This window comes from Puma concolor, chromosome B1 (assembly GCF_028749965.1).
Source record: "Puma concolor isolate L17-30 chromosome B1, mPumCon1.1.hap2, whole genome shotgun sequence".
In the NCBI taxonomy this organism is placed as follows: Eukaryota; Metazoa; Chordata; class Mammalia; order Carnivora; family Felidae; genus Puma; species Puma concolor.
In genome coordinates, this window is record NC_141670.1 from 196402017 (window position 1) to 196419894 (window position 17878).

Here is a 17878-nt window from a genome sequence, read left to right on the forward strand (position 1 = left end):
CCAGGAAGACTGAATGAGATCATGCTTGTCTAACAGTTAGGACATAGGGCACATATCAGACACACAGCGGGCGCTCAGCCAATGCCCATCTTTCCTTTATTCTGATGACTTCTATAATCAGTTAGGGATATCAGAGACAGGAATGTTGTTCTCAATCATCACAAAATCCCTAAACTGGTTCGGTCTGAGACACAAGCTCTATTTGAGGTGTTTTGTGTTTTATGGGTATATCACACGGCTTCTCCCAAATTTTTCTTAGACTCACTTTTGAAGAAAATCTGAAAATGAGAGCCGAAAGAAAAATGCCCAGCCAGTTCTCCCTTTTATGGGCATGTTGGCAGTTTTTCTGTCCAAACCAAACAGTCTCTGTTATGGTCTTACCCAACTTGATTCGCAAAGAATCCAAAACTTGTCCTGGAGTGAACTTGCTGGCCAGTTTCTCTTAAAATACGGTTATATTAAAACATTTTTTAAAAAGGCAACACAAAATGTCACTGGCTCTTTCATGCAGACACTGCATCAGCAGTTTCCAGGCTTTTTGATTGGAAGGGAAAGCAATGTCTTGCTCAGTCCTCCATCGGGGTGCAAGGGATAGCTAATAATAATATGTACAGATGCTGGCCCAAGTGGAAATCATCTCTTTGACACAGATCACACGGCTATTTGGAGCTAATATTATATATGTTATTAGATTTCATTCTCCTCTAAGCTAATATTCCGGAAATCAAAGCAGCCCTCTGGACCACATACACCTGGACGTACTGAAGGAAAGTACTGCTTGCAAATAAACACTAGTCAGTTTTCAGGGGTAATCGAGGGATGCGGAGATTTAGTTTCTGCAAGCGAAGGCAGCCAAGTGAGCCGACATGTGTCGCATGCTCCGGCAGGCAGAGGCCAGCAAGCACTGCACGTCCAGGGAATTAGGCAGATGGCAGAGAGGAGCAGTGTTGAGCGTGGCCGTTTTTGTCTGAACGCCACCGCACCTGAGCTCAAGACGCTGCATTTGCAGATCAGTGTCAGTTGTGGGCGATCCCCGTTCTGGCTGCTCCCCCACTACCTCCCTGGGCACCCACGTCAATGATGCCACTGACCTCGTGCCCGCCCCTCTCTTGCCCAGGCCCTCCGCAACCTATCGAGTAGGTGCTGCAGCCTCTGGTACATTTTTCACTCTTAAAAAATTCTTTTCTTTCAGAGGCCCCGGTGCCGGGACGTTACCTTTCAGGTCGCCGTTGCCATTGTGTGGATTTCGATGGAAGCACGCAGCTAGCTCTCCAAGGATTGAACCTGTGTTTTATCCGGTGGTGCCACGGCAGGGCGAGAAGACCGAGGGGACTTGGGTCCTACAGATCCAGGTTTGAAGCCTGGTTTTGCCACCCACTGACTCTGGGCAAACCACCGACCCTCTCTGGATCTCATTTCCTCACCTGAGGCATTTCCTCATCGGTAAAATGGCAGCACTCTATAGGGTTGTGAGGCTTCAGGGAGGCTGTGAGCCTCCAGTGACATGTTTGACCCACAGCGGAAAATGTAACAAGTGACAGTTAAAACAAAACAAGTGGTGAGGTGTAAAGCGGTGGGGTACACTTAGTCTGCGATGAACCTGAAATCCTCCAGAAGAAATTGACCGGATCGGTGCACATATTTTTTCACTACGTTCCAAAATTTAAATTGCAAGCATACACGATATGGTAGGCTCATCTCTGGCTCAAGTATGTTCGGGTCTCCCATGTGCCAAAAAGGAAGTATTTTGCTTTTGCTGACTCCTCAAGCTCTGGTCCTCACCCTTCCCTTCTCTGTTCCAGCACATTTGTTGAAGGACCGAGCCTCCCCTGTAATAGGCTCTTCCTCCTTGCGTGTACAGCAGGCTTTCTGTTTCTGCAGTTCTCCCGAAAAGTCTCTCCAGAGTTTAGAAAGTTCCCAGTGTGCTGACACTGCACGGACAGCATATAGCCTTGTCAACTCTGCAGCTTCCCGTCTGTTGGACACCGCTTCTTCTAACACAGCGGTTCTGAATCTTGGCTGCACATTAGAATCACCCTGGGGTGGGGGGGGGGCTTTAAAAATTATTTACGTCTGGATCTCAGCCCCAGAGGTTCTTATGTAATGGTCTGGGGTCCAGCCCGGGCGCCGGGATCTTTCAAAGCTCCCTTGTCGATGATTAAGGTGCAGGTAAGGTTGAGAACCACAGCTAAGACTCTCCCTCTCCTTTATTTATATAATATTGCAAAGCTCTCTTTCCCCCCTGCTTGCCAGACACTTCCTCTGAGTCTCTTTCAGGGTCTCTTTCGAATCCTGTTTACAATGCAGTCTTTTGAGTAAGGCAATTTATAGCTGGAATTGTTGCTATAGTGTTGCCAAAGGAAACCTGCAATTCCTGGTTAGTCAGAAAGCTATCTCTCAAAGAGATAGGGAAGGAAGGAAGGAAGGAAGGAAGGAAGGAAGGAAGGAAGGAAGGAGGAAGGGAGGGAGGGCAGGAGGAAAGGAGGGAGGGAAGGAGGGAGGGAGGAAGGAAGGAAGGAAGGAAGGAAGGGAAAATCTTATACTTTATGATCCAAACAACTTAATAACCCTGTATATCTAATGCTTTTTCTTCTATTGCATTTCAACAGAGATACCAGGAATATTAATCTTAGCTCTGATCGATTGAGTACCATATTATATCCTCACAGAAACCTTGATGAGAAAGATACTATTTTCCTCATTTTTTACAGCCACGGGAAGAGTTAGTTGCCCCAGAACACAAGCCTAGAAAATGATAGAGCTGCTATTTTAACTCAGATCAAATCCTCTATGGATTAAGAATCCTAAGTAATTGATGCCCAGTCTTGAAGAACTGCTTCAGACATCCTTCCTGAGGGAGATATTCAAATACCTGAAATCAGTCTTGTGCCTCCTGCCGGTTTGCCCTTCTGCAGGGTGGGACCCCACAATCCTTCTCCGTGTTCTTTGTTTTTCACACTCCTCTTCCGGTCACCCAAGCCACCTGTCTTCAGCTTGGCAATGGCCCTGTTGACACGTGTGTCCAGAATCTAATAGAGCAGTGATAGTCTCAGACACTGATCCGTTTGGGAGAATGGCCAGGCCGCTAACAACACAGAAAGTTCATTGATGATGGTTCGTCTTCTTTCTTTCTTTGTTTGTTTCTTTCTTTCTTTCTTATTTCTTTCTAATGTTTATTTATTTTTGACAGAGAGAGAGAGAGAGAGAGAGAGAGAGAGAGAGAGCATGAGTGGGGGAGGGGCAGAGAGAGAGAGACACAGAATCCAAAGCAGGCTCCAGGCTCTGAGCTGTCAGCACAGAGCCTGACGCGGGGCTCGAACTCACAAAATGTGAGATCAGGACCTGAGCCGAAGTCGGGCGCTCAACCGACTGAGCCACCCAGGCTCCCCTGATGGTTCGTTTTCTATGTTCCGCAGAACATGTTGGAAATGAAGGACTAGGTTTTCAGTGGGAGGGAGCGGCCTGAGGTGGAGACAGGGTCTCTCTGCGGATCTCAGAGGGAAGGTAACGGTGAGAGGAAAGAGCACAGGATCAGAAAGATGAGGAAAATGAATGTTTTTCAGGGGAATGTTGGAAGGACTCAGAGAAACCTTTCTCTTTCTTCCTCCTCCTTTCTCCCCTCCCTGCTTTCTCTGATCCTTTTCTCCCCAAACCACCCAGGTGTCCTTTGAACCTGCACTTGGCAAGCTTTCTGATTCACCACAGATTGCACATTCCCTCCAGCAACACCATAGCCACAACCTCAACTACCCATTGCCTTAAGGATAAGATTTTCATGTGTTACAGCACAAAACAACATTTAAATAGGATGTGAGTGAGATTTTAACACAACACAGCTGTGGAGAGCCAGTCCTGAGAAGTGAGCTGACATGTGGGGAAAGACAGTTGTTCCAAGGCCCGACGGGCTCAGGGCAACGGAAAGGGAGGTGGCCCCGTTTCTGCAGTCCGCACCCTGAGCACACCAGAGAACGCACGAGTTGCTCGAAGTCTGGAAAGATTGGGTTCGGCTGCCAGGAAGTGAAATTTCACGCTCAATCACAGTCCAGATCGGTCCTTGTGGTTCACACATTTTGTCCCTCCTTCCTCTCATGGCTTTGATTTTCTATTTCCACGTAAACCACTTCATTCGCCCTTCTCTTTGAACGTGCCTCAAATCCTGTGTGTGTGTGGGGGGGGTGCACTGACATTTATGGGGTTTCTGTTGTTTAGAAGGCACTGGGCTAGGCACCCTGGTTATGGAGGGCGCACACACAAACATGGAATGTAGGCTCGAAGGGGATGTGTGAAGAAGAGGGCGAGGAGAAAATGGGGTGAGGATGGGATTTTGGAGAAGGTGACGGCCGCAGCGAAAGAGAAGGCAAGAAAAGCAGAAAGAGAAGGCAAGAAGGCAGCGAAAGATGGCAAGAAAAGCAGAAGAAGGGAGAAATAGGCAGAGAACGGGGAAGGGGAAGGAGGTTGGGAAAGGGAGAAAAGAGAGACAGTGTGGTCTGAAAGAAGTGTGCGATGGAAAGGCAGCTGGCCGGGGGAGGCAGGCAGGCGGGTGGGGGTCAGAGGGTGTGGGCTGGCAATGAACAAAATGGCAGGAGGGGTGCAGTGTCCATGGAAAGGGTTTGGGGTGTTAGGGCCTTAATGATGTCTGCCGCCATTCGTATGTTGAAGCCCTAACCTTCAACGTGACTGTACCTGGAGACAAGACCTTTAGGGAGGTAATTAAGGTAAAGAAGGTTATGGAGGTGGGCGCCTAATCCAATGGACTGGTGTCCTTATAAGAGGGGGAGACACAGATCTCTCTCTCTCTGTCATGTGAGGACGCAGCAAGAAAGCTGGTGTCTGTGAGGCAGAAAGAGGGTTTTTGCTAGAAACCAGCCCTGCTGGGACCTGGCTCTTGGACTTCCAGCCTCCAGAACTATGAGAAGAGAGATTTCTGTTGTCCAAGTCCCCAGCCTGTAGCATCATTCTGTTACAGTGGCCCAAGTGCACGAATACAAGGGGTAGGAGATTGGCGGTTACCAAAAGAGTCCAGGAGAATTAGCATTCGCCTCAACCTGCCCACTTCTGGGGTGGCCTGTGTTTTACACTTCCTCCTCTGATCCAAGAGACATAAGGGTCCAAGCTTTGTTGGCCAGGGGATTATATGCTCATGCACGGAGGTGTCACCGCTAACCGATGGGGAGGCTTTGGTCTCATTTGTAAGAAATGGTAAGCGGTATCAGCCTTATTAGGGATGCGGAAAGGATTCCAGAAAGCCCTACCACACGAGCACCTTCTGGGCAGCAGGTGCCCTCGTTTAAGTATTGCCGTGAGTGTTGTGCATGTCTGTGTACATGTTTAGGAAATTTCTTGGAAGAGCGAAGGCTCTTGAGATTTCCCACACAACAAGAAAATGGGAACTTTGTTTCTGTCTCTAGATTATAGTGAGTTGCACCATGTGAAATTGCCATTTCTAAGGGTCAAAAACCTAGCAGGTGTGTGTTTGTTTGTTTTTTAAATGTTTATTTTTGAGAGAAAGAGAGTGAGAGAGAGAGTGTGATCAGGGGAGGGCAGAGAGAGAGGCAGACACAGAATCCGAGGCAGGTTCCAGGCTCTGAGCTGTCAGCACAGAGCCCGACGCGGGGCTCGAACTCACGAACCATGAGATCACGATCTGAGCTGAAGCCTGATGCTTAACCGACCGAGCCACCCAGGCGCCCCCGGCAAGTGTTTCTCAAAAAGGAACATCTCACATATAAATCCAAATGTATGGATTTTCTTGAAAAATCTGAAGATCTGACACCGTGAGGCCACGTTGGCCCACGGACACAGCCCACTAGAGTGGGGGGTGTCTGCCCACTTCAGGGGGAGCATGATGTTCTAGGTCGCCAGGGTCTCTGCCACACGCTTATTCATTCATGCACACTTCCCGTGAGGCCCAATAGGTAGCTGTAGCCCTTGGCTTAATGTATTGATTCGAGCTCTGCTAAGGTATTGCTGAGAACACTGAGAAGCAGGTGTAGTTTCTTTCGGAGGCAAAAGTGTTAGAGCCACAATGTAGAACCAGGTGAGCCAATGGTGAGCACAAACCATCACAAGCCACACACCCGGGGACTCGACTGGTCACATCAAGCCCAAGAGAGCCAATCTGGATTTTATTTGTCACTCTGCTTTGATAGCGTCATGGCAACGCTTTCGTCTGAGCTGAAGTCCTTTCCCTTGACACCTTTCATTCACATACAAGTCTATTTACTGAGTTAGGGGTGTGCATTAGTTTCTCTTGCTTGCACTTTTGTTTTAATTCCCTATTAGTTGTCAGTTTGTCCGGTGAGAAGAAGTTCCAGAAGACAAGGAGGACGACGGAAAGATTGACTGGCTGGCCAGAAATACCAGGCGCCTAACGGTAACAAAAATTTGCATTGCCTTCCAGCATGCGTACCTTTTCTAACATCTCACTAGAATATTTCCAGTGAGTCCAGTGGGATAGGAATATATTATTCCCATCTTCCACGATGAACAAACAGAGGCTCAGAGTTCAAATCACTTGTGCAACCAGGAAGGGTTAGGGCTAAAAATGGCACACAGAGATCATAGTTCCTGATTCTTCATTTTTTTTCTAGTTAACCGTGAAGAGAAGCAAGACCATAACACGGGTCAAAATAGCCCTTGCGACAAGTAAGTGTAAAAACTAATCTGAGCGTTTTAGATGGTCTTTTTATGAGATGGGTTCACTAGCAAAGCTGATGCAAAATTTAGCATTGAGGAAAACAGAGTGTTTAAATCAGAGAGCGTAAATTAGTCTCCCTGCAACTGGGGCCGTCAGGCAATATGCAGAGTAGTAGTTGGACCAACTCTAGAAAGCCCCTGATTCTCCCTTAGAATTCACTGATTTCATTCTACAGTCTTTCCTGCTAACCCTAGAGTGAGTTCAGATCCTTTCTCAGTGCAGGACTGCAAGTAGTCACCTTCCATCCCAGGAAGTTGACATGGAGTCAGCCCAAGACGTGAAACTTATCTGGAATCTGGTGTTCAGGTCTGGAGGTCTGTTTCAAGAGGGTCATGGGTATCCTCTGTGAACCCCATGGGGAAAGCCCTCCCTGTAAGTGCAGGGAGACCCGGGAGAGGGTGGGAAGGCACAGAGGGACACCTCCGAGTATTTAAAATGCTAGAGAAAGAGCTGGACGTTTCCTTGCTACTGCTAAAAGGCAGAACAAGGACTAATGGAGAGACGTTAATAAGGGCCAGATTCTAGGCAGAATAAAGAAGAACTTCCTGCTGACCAACGGTGTTTTGCTGGAAGGGGCGGCCTTATTAAGTGTGAGCTTTTTGTTACCGGTGGCATTGAAGCTGGAGGTGAGATCTGTATTGTGGATACATTCTCAAAGTCTGAATATCATTCTGTCTCAGCCTCAGGGACAAACAGGGGCACGAGCAACAGTTGGTGTGATATTTTAAGGGCCTGGCACATAAAACCATCATCAAGAAATGAAAGTTTTTGTTAAGTTTCCAGATTATATTGGAATCATATAAAAGTGCCACTTTGGTAGGTATGGAAGGGTTGAAGGCCAGCAATTTTATAGGATTCAGGGTAATTCACACAAAGGCAAGGGAATGGACTAGATTCTTTATTTATTTGTGAGACAGAGACAGACAGACAGAGTGTGAGTGGGGGAGGGGCAGAAAGCGAGGGAGACACAGAATCCGAAGCAGGCTCCAGGCTCTGAGCTGACTCACAGACCTCGAGACCATGACCTGAGCCAAAGTCAGATGCTCAACCGACTGAGCCATCCAGGTGCCCCTGGACTAGATTCTTTAGACCTATATGACACATAGAGAAAAGGGGTGCCCGATAAACTGTGGACTTCACTGTGCAGGCATTGGGTTGTTCTGGGTTCAACGGAGGCTCCCCGAAATTCCATGTTGAAGTACCTCAGAATGTGACTGTATTCGGAGGTAAGGCCATGAAGGCTGTGATAAGGGTAAAAGGAGGCCCGGGAAGGGGGTCCTAATCTAATTCGACTGGTATCCTCCTAAGAGGAGCAAATTTAGGCACACAAAGAGATACCAGGGCCGCACAAAGGCCAGGTGAGGACACAGGGAGAAAGCAGCCCTCTGCAAGTCAAGCAGAGAGGTCTCAGAAAAAACCAAATCTACTGATACCTTGATCTCAGACTTCCAGCCTCTGTGAGACAAAAATTCCTGCTGTTTAAACCACCGGTCTGTAGTATTTGGTAAACCTGGGTATATGGGGGGCAGGTGGGATGAATGTGCACAAGGAGGGTGGTCCAAAGACAAATTTTCAAAGGCTCTCCAAGACCATCCCGACTGATATGGTCTCTGTTGTGAAGGAAAAGAGGAGATGCTAATGATCCGAGAAATTGATAGAAATTCACCTGACATAAAAGGGTGGTAGTAAGTTCAAGGGATCCCTTGACAAAGATTCCAGTGATGTCCAATTAGATTTTAGAGTGAAATGGGATAAAAATCACTTCATCAAGGGTCTTTTCTAAAAAAAAAAAATTAATGGTGCAAAAAAAAAAAACTGAAAAAAATTATTTACCACCTTCAGAGGATGAGCTGCTTTGAGGATGTTAGCGATTGGCAAGGCCACCAACTGGTGTCTTACTGATGGCTCTCAAATATCATTAGGTTACATCTGTAGGATGTGTTCTGAGGCTGCATAAACTATGGCTATTGGCAGATGAAGAGTCTGTTAAACTGCAAATATTTAATGCTATTTTATAATCAGCCTTTCATTAATTAGGACTAATTCCCTCTCCTTGACTTGGAGGTAGAGACAGACGAGCGTGGGTTTAACCCCTCTTCTGCCTCTGTGGTCTTGGACGAGCCACCTTACCCTGGTCTCATCTTTCTGACAGGAGTACGTCTGACTCCACACTGCCTGCATGTGTATGACGAGCTGGGGCAGTAAATCGTTCTATGGGATTATTACTATAGTGAGCGGAGTCATACTATGTTCGTGGTGAAAAAATAATCTTCATTTGAAACAAATTTTAGTGAGAAAAGGCACCTGTCCGGAGCAGGCCTCTAGACTGCCAGACAGAAAATAGGAATCCTTTCCAGGAGTCCATGTGGCTGTGTGGACAGGGTATGGGTTTTGGAGATGGGCACAAATTGAGTTTAAATACCTGCTCTACCTCCGTGTTCTTGTGGGATCTTAGGTAAGCTGCTCACTTCTCCTCATCTGAAAAATGGGGATATGGACACAGTATATGTAAAGCATTGGCGCATGGTAGGTGCGTCACAAAAAGGCTCTCTTAAGCGGATCATAATAATACCTCCTCTGGTGACAAACTTTGAAGGAACCACTTCGTCAGTTACTGGGGTGTGCATTTCACTGATGATTGTTAAACACCTATAGGGTGAGTGACAAAATAACTTTATTTGTGTTCTCCACCCCCAGCTCACTCCAAGAATGTGGCCTGGTCCTTTGTGTGTCCTTGTTTCAAGATTGTGCAGAGCAGGAGGTGGAAATTTCTTGACAACGATGCCTGCTCCTTTATTTTCTGAAAGTCCAAATCCAAGAGAATATGCTGGGAGAGCGGGAGTTGGGGCACCTTTGAGATGGGATCCTCACCCTGACCTGGAGACTGGGAGCCTGGGGATGGGTACATCTGTGAGAAGCAGAAACGCTCGCTCTGGGTGGCCCAGGATTGCTCAGAATCCAGGTCCCTGGACTGGATGGTGATCCCCAGTTGGAAAGCAGAATCCACAGATATCTAAGAGACAGGCAGTTTATAAGAGTGGGCATGACTGCTGTGAAGGAAGCCCACCCTGGTATTGGAGGTTGTGGGGACAGGAGCCAGATAACTTCAGAAACTGAAGTTCCTGCTGGCATGGACTCGGGATCAGGTTCAAGTTGAAAATAAGTTGAAATAATAAGTTGAAATAATAAGTTGAAAATAAGAAAATAAGAAAATAAGGAAATGTGACACTTGGAGACATGCATTTGTAAACTGAGTCAGACCTGCCGTGGCTGTAAGGCAACAGATAGTCAAAGATGAATTAATTCCTATTGTCTGGAAGCTGACCACCTCTTTGGGAGCTGGAGGAGGTCACACGACACCTATAGGAGTAACTACCATTTGGAGCCCCGCAAGGTCCTGACGTCGTATGAAATGCAGGACTCTGCGGTCACCGGAGGTAGGCAGCTGAATGTTGCAGAAGGCACACGGCCAGGATGATGGATAAATGTTTCTCCCAAAGGGATACGTTGAAATACACCCTCCCCCAATCACTGCGTGCCAACACCACTACTCTGTAATTGCCACGGCTGTGAACTCACCAAACTTTTGCACACCCTCAAGTTCTCTTGGAAATGTGCCTGCTTGATATGAAAGAGCAGTCCGGAAAGGTGATTGAATAGGGAACTATACAGTTAGTGGTTTTCATAAAAGTGCTTGGCAGGCTACCTCCATCGAGTTCGAGGTATCCGAAAGCCCTCGGAGGTCAATCAGCTCCTCCTGTCCCTTCCATCCTCCACTCCCTCACATTTTACAGGCTTGAATCTGGGTTTAAGAAGTCCTTGAGGCTGCTATTCAGAAAGTCCACTAGGATGGTCAAGGCCGTGGTGTAAACAGTTTAAGGGGACTGGGCCCAAGGAGCATCTCCACCCTTCAACTGCCGTGTGACCCCCCTGCTGCTCTTATCTCTTGTCTGGACAAATATCCGCTTCCTAACTGGAGATTTAGTCTCTGCCCCTTCTGGACCCTGATTAATCGTCTTAAATCATGATCCGAATGAACTGCCAGGGAGTTGCTTTCTTGTTTACAAACTTCTAATGATTATTCCATTAAAAAAATCTAAACTTTGTGGTTTGGCGTTCGAGGCTTTCTATGATCTCGTTCCAACAAAGTCTTGCCCTTTCTTTTCTTTTCTTTTTTTCTTTTTTTGAGCTCATCCCCCCCCCAGCTCTCTGTTCATACACTTTATTCTGCTAGGGTGGCTTTCCTGCTACTCCCCATGCTATCCTCTTTCATGCTTTTACTCATATTCTTGCTGCCTGGAATACCCCTCCTATCAATCCCTCTGCATCCTTCAAGGCCAAATTACATAGTAGCTCCTCTGAGGCGTCTTCGCTGGGTGAGGGATACAGAGCCCTCGATGGGGCTGAGTTTGAGAGTGTATTCTGCCCCTTACTTCCTAGGACATCTCAGGCAGGCTACCGAATTTCTCTATGGCTCCGTTTTCTCATCTGTGAGATGCACAAGCCCACACCCACCGTGAAGCCTTACGAAGGGCACATGGGCCGGTCATACTGTGGAGTACTAGGCCTAGTCACTTGTACATGGTAAACATCAAAGAATGTTACACATTACTTTGATTATTCCAGGGCGCTGAAGGCTCCTTTGCTGTGAGCTCCCACTCCCTTTGAGCTCCCATAGTCCTTCTTGTAAATCTAGTTTTGCGTTTACAAAATTTTTTATGTTTATTTATTTTCGAGAGAGAGAGAAAGACAGAGGTGAATGGGAGAGGGGCAGAGAGAGACACACACACAGAATCTGAAGCTGGCTCCAGGCTTTGAGCTGTCAGCAGAGAGCCCGAGTCGGGACTCAAACTCACAAACTGTGAGATCATGACCGGAGCCGAAGTCAGCTGCTTAACTGACTGAGCCACCCAGGCGCCCCATACTTTTGCATTTTAGATATTGGAACCCACGTGTTATTGTCCCCATGAGATCGGTAACTCCTTGAAGGTGGGATCATGTTTTGGTTAGCTTGTGTCCTGTGCGTTGCCCCCTGTGAGGTACACCCTCAAACCACAGGCAAAAGCTGACCTTTTAGGTGTAACATTTGGGTATGACAACAATTTTCTTGGATGTCCCTTTTCTCTTCCCTCTAAAAGGTGACCATATTAAAAAAAAAAGTCGATTTCTTTAGATATGAGAATCCCAGTTGTGGGGCTTTTGTTTCACACAAACATGGAAGACAGTGTGTGAAGAGGCCGGTAGAGTAACCTCGGGAAATGCATGCTCTTGAAGGCCCGGTGGCCTCAACCAACTGGATCAACTCAGCCTCGCCATTTTCCAGCAGGCATTCCGTATTCCATGTTTTGTGCAATACGCCTTGCGGGGTGGGGGTGGGGGACATGGTTTTAAGTTCTAATGAAAACATTAGATTCTTTCTTTTTAACTTGATTTTTTTATTTTTTATTTTTGTTAATATGAAATTTATTGTCCAATTGGTTTCCATACAACACCCAGTGCTCATCCCAACAGGTGCCCTCCCCCATGCCCATCACCCACTTTCCCCTCCCTCCCACCCCCTATCAACCCTCAGTTTATTCTCAGTCCTTAAGAGTCTCTTATGGAAAACATTAGATTCTAATGACCCGCTCAAGGAAAGACAGAGGGGGCAGTAGGAAACTGAAATGTATGTGAAGTCCTGCAGTAAAGAAACCAGGTCTTAACAGCTAACAAGAGTAGCTAACATTCACTGAGCTCCTATATGAGGAGAATTCCTTTGAATTCTTTAACTTAATCTTCCAAATGCCTGAGCCCCTTTGAGAATGGATGTAATTATGATCCTCACTTAACAGATGAAGAAACTGATGCTTGAATGGTCCAAGTTCTCACGGCAGTTAAGAGTTAGGGCTGGGATTTGAATCAGACCTTTGTCACCCCAGCACCCGAGTTCTGGTCCACTGTGGTGCACGGCTTTCCACATCCTTGGATTTGCCTGACCACGAAATGCTTTTGGTTATCCTCTTATGAACAGCCCATGAAAGTGTCGTTCCTTGGGATGAACTTTGGGAAACAGAGCCTCGCCTTCCCAAGCTACTTGGTTCACGGGAGGAGCCACGAACTTTCCACTTCTGCACCTTTGCTCACTGACCTCTGCCTGCATGCTTGCCCCCCTTGTCTCCTGATCTTTTACTCCTCCTCCAAGGTCTAGTTCAAATGCAACTCTATGAGGAGGTTTCTTTGATGTCAGCGGGTTGATGTGCAAAGCCCTTCTGTGTTCTCCAAGTGTGGTCTGTCTGTCTAGGGCCATGTTCAAAGAGCCTTGGTAAAGTTTCTGGCACAGAGTGGACACTCAGAGCTTAGTGAATCATGATCTTCCCAGCTACTCTGGGGGGTTGATTCCTCAGCCTGGGGCTCTTCAGACATGGGGGTGTGATTGTAGCTGCCAACCTGGGCTGAGTCTGGTTCCAAACCTTCCCAGGTTCGGACAGCATGGTTCTTGAGCTGCTTGGGAGTTCACTAGTTAACAGCGTCCTCCCTCTGTGCCTCGCAGATGTTGCCTCTCCCCAGCGTCTCCGAGGTGAAGAGCACGATTAGGTCACCTCGGCCTCTCATCAGTGTCCTTCTGGGGACAACCCTGACCTGTCCTTTCCAGGGTGTTGTCCAGGTTTCATTACAAAGCCCCCCAGTGGCTGTGCCTCAGATGAGTCAGCTGGCCTGGGGCTTCATTAGCAACGCTAATTGCCTTTTTGTTTTTGTCTTCTTTGGGCCTTCTCAGGCCCAGAGGTGGGGCCTGGCGGGCCTGGCTTCCAGAAATGCCGCCAGCCTCCATGAGAGCCCATGATAGGAAGTCCGCGCCCCACTCCCCAGCAGCCACGTCATGCCACACTGCGCATTTCTGGGCCGCACCCTTCCCCAGGGTGCACTCAGGCGCCATGCAACTGCTGGCCATCCCAGCTCCCCGGCTGCCTGTGATGAGGTCATGGGGTGGGGTCCTGGAGACCCCCCCCTCCAAATAGGGTGGGGGCTTCCCCAACTGGCCTGGGACTGGTGGAGAGGAGGAGATGGTAATAATCTTGTTTGTCCAACCCGCTGCTCCCTCTCTTGAGATTGCATGGCCGGTGTGGACAGAAATGGAAGGAGGAAGAGAGAGCCGGGAAGACACGGGGAGAAGGACAGCAGGGTGGCAGGCACGGATCCCTCCCTCCACTAACAGCTGGGGATGGAGAAAGGAGCTGGCAGTTTCCCTTGACCACCTTGCAATGATCTAGCTGCCGTCTCTCTGCTCACAACGTCTTTCTTTTGATCTTAACCTCTTTCTTTTCACTGAGACCACAAAAGGTAGGGGAGGCCACCATAATCCACTTTACATAATCAGAATTTGACACAGAAGTAAAAAAAAAAATATCCCAGAAACAGGGCAGCAGCTGGTCCGGCAAAGCAGGTAGAACCCTTCCCAACCCAAGCACGCTTCCCAGGGGCAGAGCCTCGCCTTCTCACCCAGGCCTGAGGGGATGTCCGTCTTGCTTCTGTACCAGTGGGTTGCGTAGTCCGCGCTTGCCTAGAGGCCCCAGACCCCTCCAGCTCGGTCCAACCCACGGGGCTCTGTAACCTCCGCCTGTGAGTACATATGTGTGTGTGGAGGAACGAACGCACAGCTCTGTTCAAATCGCAGCCTGCTGGAAGAATTTGGACTTAGATCTCTGTGGATAGCTAGTTCTTTGCACCTGGAATTCTGCCTCAGAAAGATGGGAAATCTGATAACAGAGACTTTCCCAGGGAAATAGGAATAACACACCACACATTTTTGCACCTTTCTAACTCAAACCACAGCATACTTCCCGTAGGACCAATGCAATAGAAAACCGAGGAATATCTGAGTCTCTCTGCTCCCTACCTGTATCTGAGGCACAGTCGAGAAGGCACAGCCACCCTACCCAGACACCAGCATTGTCAGTCAACGACAGCCGGAATGCACAAACTTGGAATTGGACTTTTTTTCTCCCAGGACATAATAGCTGTAACATCCTCTCGCGTCGTTACAAAGGAAAAGCCAAGTGATTTATTTAACTTTTAAAACCATATTCTGCAAAACAAGTTTATAAGAAGTCATAGTAACCACACTTAAGAGAATTTTTGGAAAGATATTAAAATCTTCCCTGGGAATGGTTTCTGAGTTAATAGAAAGATCACAGCTCCGGAAGTTGACTTACATACAACCGGACAAAAAAACACGGATCCTCTGACCTGGGCAATAAATGAGCCCATCACCCCACTAGTGAATGTGGGGTGCATCAGGCTGGAAGTTCGGAGGACCTGCGCACATTTTCTGAGAGAAATGACATTTTTCAAATAGTCAAAGCTATTTCACAGAGGTTTGGGTCAAGCGGAATAGAAGGCAGGAGAAGGCATGATCGCTGAGGTTTTCCAACCTCTTGATTTATCATTTGTTGACGTACTTTCTACAAGTTCCCCCCTTCTTTACAAGTAGCTGTCTTAAGTTCTTCCAGTATACATTTTTGACGAAGGCCAAACAGTAGGGAAAAAGAGGAAAAGTACAATGAAAATAGGAGCTTACCTTTTCTAGGCGTTGCCGCTATATCAACATTTCCCCCAAGACATGAGGCTTTCTTGCTTTGGTTGTCCCATGAATTTAGAAACCATTAAAAAATTGAAAGCAGGAATATGTGTATATTACTCGAAGCCGCTTCGAAACAATACAAAAAGTAACTCGGTGAAAAATAAAGTGCTCTTCTGAGCACGAGAATGTGTTTGAAGCTTGGAGCTCATGCTGTTGCATGAAGTTTTGCAACTGTCTTTCTCAGTTTAAACAACCTCCTGCTCCTCCCCGCCACTTGCCAACGTCTATAATTTAAAGCAACTGCGATCCTTCCCATAATACTCACATTTCAAAGAGCTTAATATATACGCTCGTTAGGCAGGAGTGGGAGTGGGTGAATTTCTTCCGCAAACTCCAGACTGAGGCAAGCGAGAGGCAAAGGTTTCAGGTATCTGAGCAATTCTGTTTCTCTCTTTTATCCGTAGCTCTTCTCGCCGTGGCGCTTGAAGCTGCTTTGCCTTTTCGAGCGGTGCCTTGAGACCAAATGGCATCGCTTACTGGATGCATCAAAGCACATAAGGAAGTTTCTGTCGCAACTTATAGAACGGTTACTCCTGGTGAAATTAGGCTTAGACGTCACGTTTGCTAACACAATTATTTCCACGCAATTCTTCCCTAATTTGTCTGCTTGAAAATGTAAAATTTAGCGTATGTGATGTTTTCATAAAAGGGAGAACATACCTAAAATGACGTCATTCGCATCGGGCTTATGTTAACCTGCATCCTGAATGTGAATCATAAACTCCAGGAGGGATATTTACTTTGCAGAGTGTGTCCATGCAGCAGGATATAAGTCTTGTGACATACAGTGTTACTGATTTTACTAGTGCCACCACCCTTCCCCACCTGCCATGAAACACCCACGCGCCCGTGCGCGCACGCGCGCACACACACACACACCCTGAGCATTTGTGATTTCAAATTATAGCCAACTTAAAGTGTGGCCAGCTGAAAATGATGATTTAAAAAATATTTATAGTATATCTTAAAGCAGCTCTCGCTCAGTTCCCGAGAGATAATAAGTCCTCAATAAATACATGCCGCATGAATAAAGTATCATTTGGGTTCAGATCATTCGACAGTTTTGACAATTTGGGTTTGCACTGGGGAGGGATATGTCAAAGCTTATGCAGAGAGTAAACAGGACAATGTGTGCCCTTGCCAGACTTAATGAATGGTTATGGTATAGTAAAATCTCCTCGGTGAATATAGCAAACATTAGTTAAATAAGTAAACCATTTGGTGGAGAATAGAGATACGGACACAGGTGCAGTCTATTAAGTATGCTATTAAGTATGTAAACTTACATGAACAAATTACAGGACAAAAACCTCATTCATTATTTTAAAACTATAGATTATTTTCCACTGTGTTTTTTGACTCACTTAAAGGAACTGTTATGCCATAGACAGAGGATAATACCTCTGACTGAAATAGCGCAAAGACAGAAAGGATCTACAACTGCAGGGAAGCGGTCAGGTTTCAGATTTTCTTTCCTATGAAAGCAGAGAAAAAGGTCGAGTCTATTTTCGTTCCGGCTACTACTGAAGAGACGTCTATAGGCACGAGTACAGGTAGTGTCCCGGACCTTGATCTATGATTTTCCAGTTTTGTGACCTTGAATATGCACTTAATTTCCTTAGGAATTTGTTTGCTTAATTGTGAAAGATTACATACAAATATGCTAAATAACCTAATTGTATAGAGACACATAATGCTGCATTTACTCAACGACTCAACGACTCAGCACCTCACTACGTATGGGTCACTCAGCAGGACCTATTGTGAGTCACTGCGATTGACCACAGCAGCTAGTGTTGTCTCCCTGATCAATACCAAAATTGGTAATGGACGTAGGGTGCTGCCTAATAAGAACCTACGCTCGGTGTCACTGGCCGGGTCGTCAGGAGCTGAGTGGCAAGGAAATGGATACCGGAGGCTGGACGAGTAAAGTGCCAGGTTTTGCCCTAACAGACACATGTGGTGAAACCGATATCTGTGATAACGCGCACAGCCATCTGTGCGAGTCACCCCGCAGCTCTAGGACGCGAGGCTGTGGGGAAAACATCCGCCGTGTGTGTTGGCTGCTATTGACTGCATTTTGCAAGGTATTTCGAGAATGAGATGAGCCCCCGAAGGAAATGGCTAAACTCTACACAGAAATAAAAGGGAATAGAGAGACAGTACCTAAACTTCATGGTTTTTAGGAACCTACGAATTTTTTTTGAGGACTTTCTGTCGCTGAAATAACTATAAGCCGGTACTCAGAGTATCTTTCAAGACTGAAAAAACAACCGCTCCCTCCAGCAGGTGAACTATTGGCTGTACGGAGGGCTGGCTGCCCAATACACAGCTCGGGGGTAGCAAGGGGAGACTCCCAGAAGGAGGAACTGATGGCCACAGAGAAAAACGGACAAGGGAGCTCTCCCCAGAAAACGGAGCTAGGCCCATAGCCTGAACCTTTCCCTATGTCTGCCTGGCGAGATGTGGCATCAATGGCTGTTGGGTATCTCTCTGAAGGGACATTTTTTTGTTGTAGTTCTATCATCACTGTTACTCCATTTGTAGAGTGTGTGTGCGTGTGT

The 17878-nt window shown here is 47.0% G+C and overlaps 1 protein-coding gene across 2 annotated transcripts in view; it reads right to left on the reverse strand.

Moving 5' to 3' along the window:
- The window catches only part of C1QTNF7 (C1q and TNF related 7), a 107944-nt gene extending 92194 nt beyond the window's left edge, over window positions 1–15750 (reverse strand). Inside the window, exon 1 of one of the 2 annotated variants that reach the window (XM_086705419.1) lies at window positions 15580–15750. The gene's annotated coding sequence lies outside the window, so the exon portion shown is untranslated. Of the gene's footprint in view, window positions 1–15251; window positions 15531–15579 lie in introns of those variants that run through there. The other variant, XM_025921914.2, reaches the window with a different exon arrangement.
- Window positions 15751–17878: the final 2128 nt, after the last annotated feature.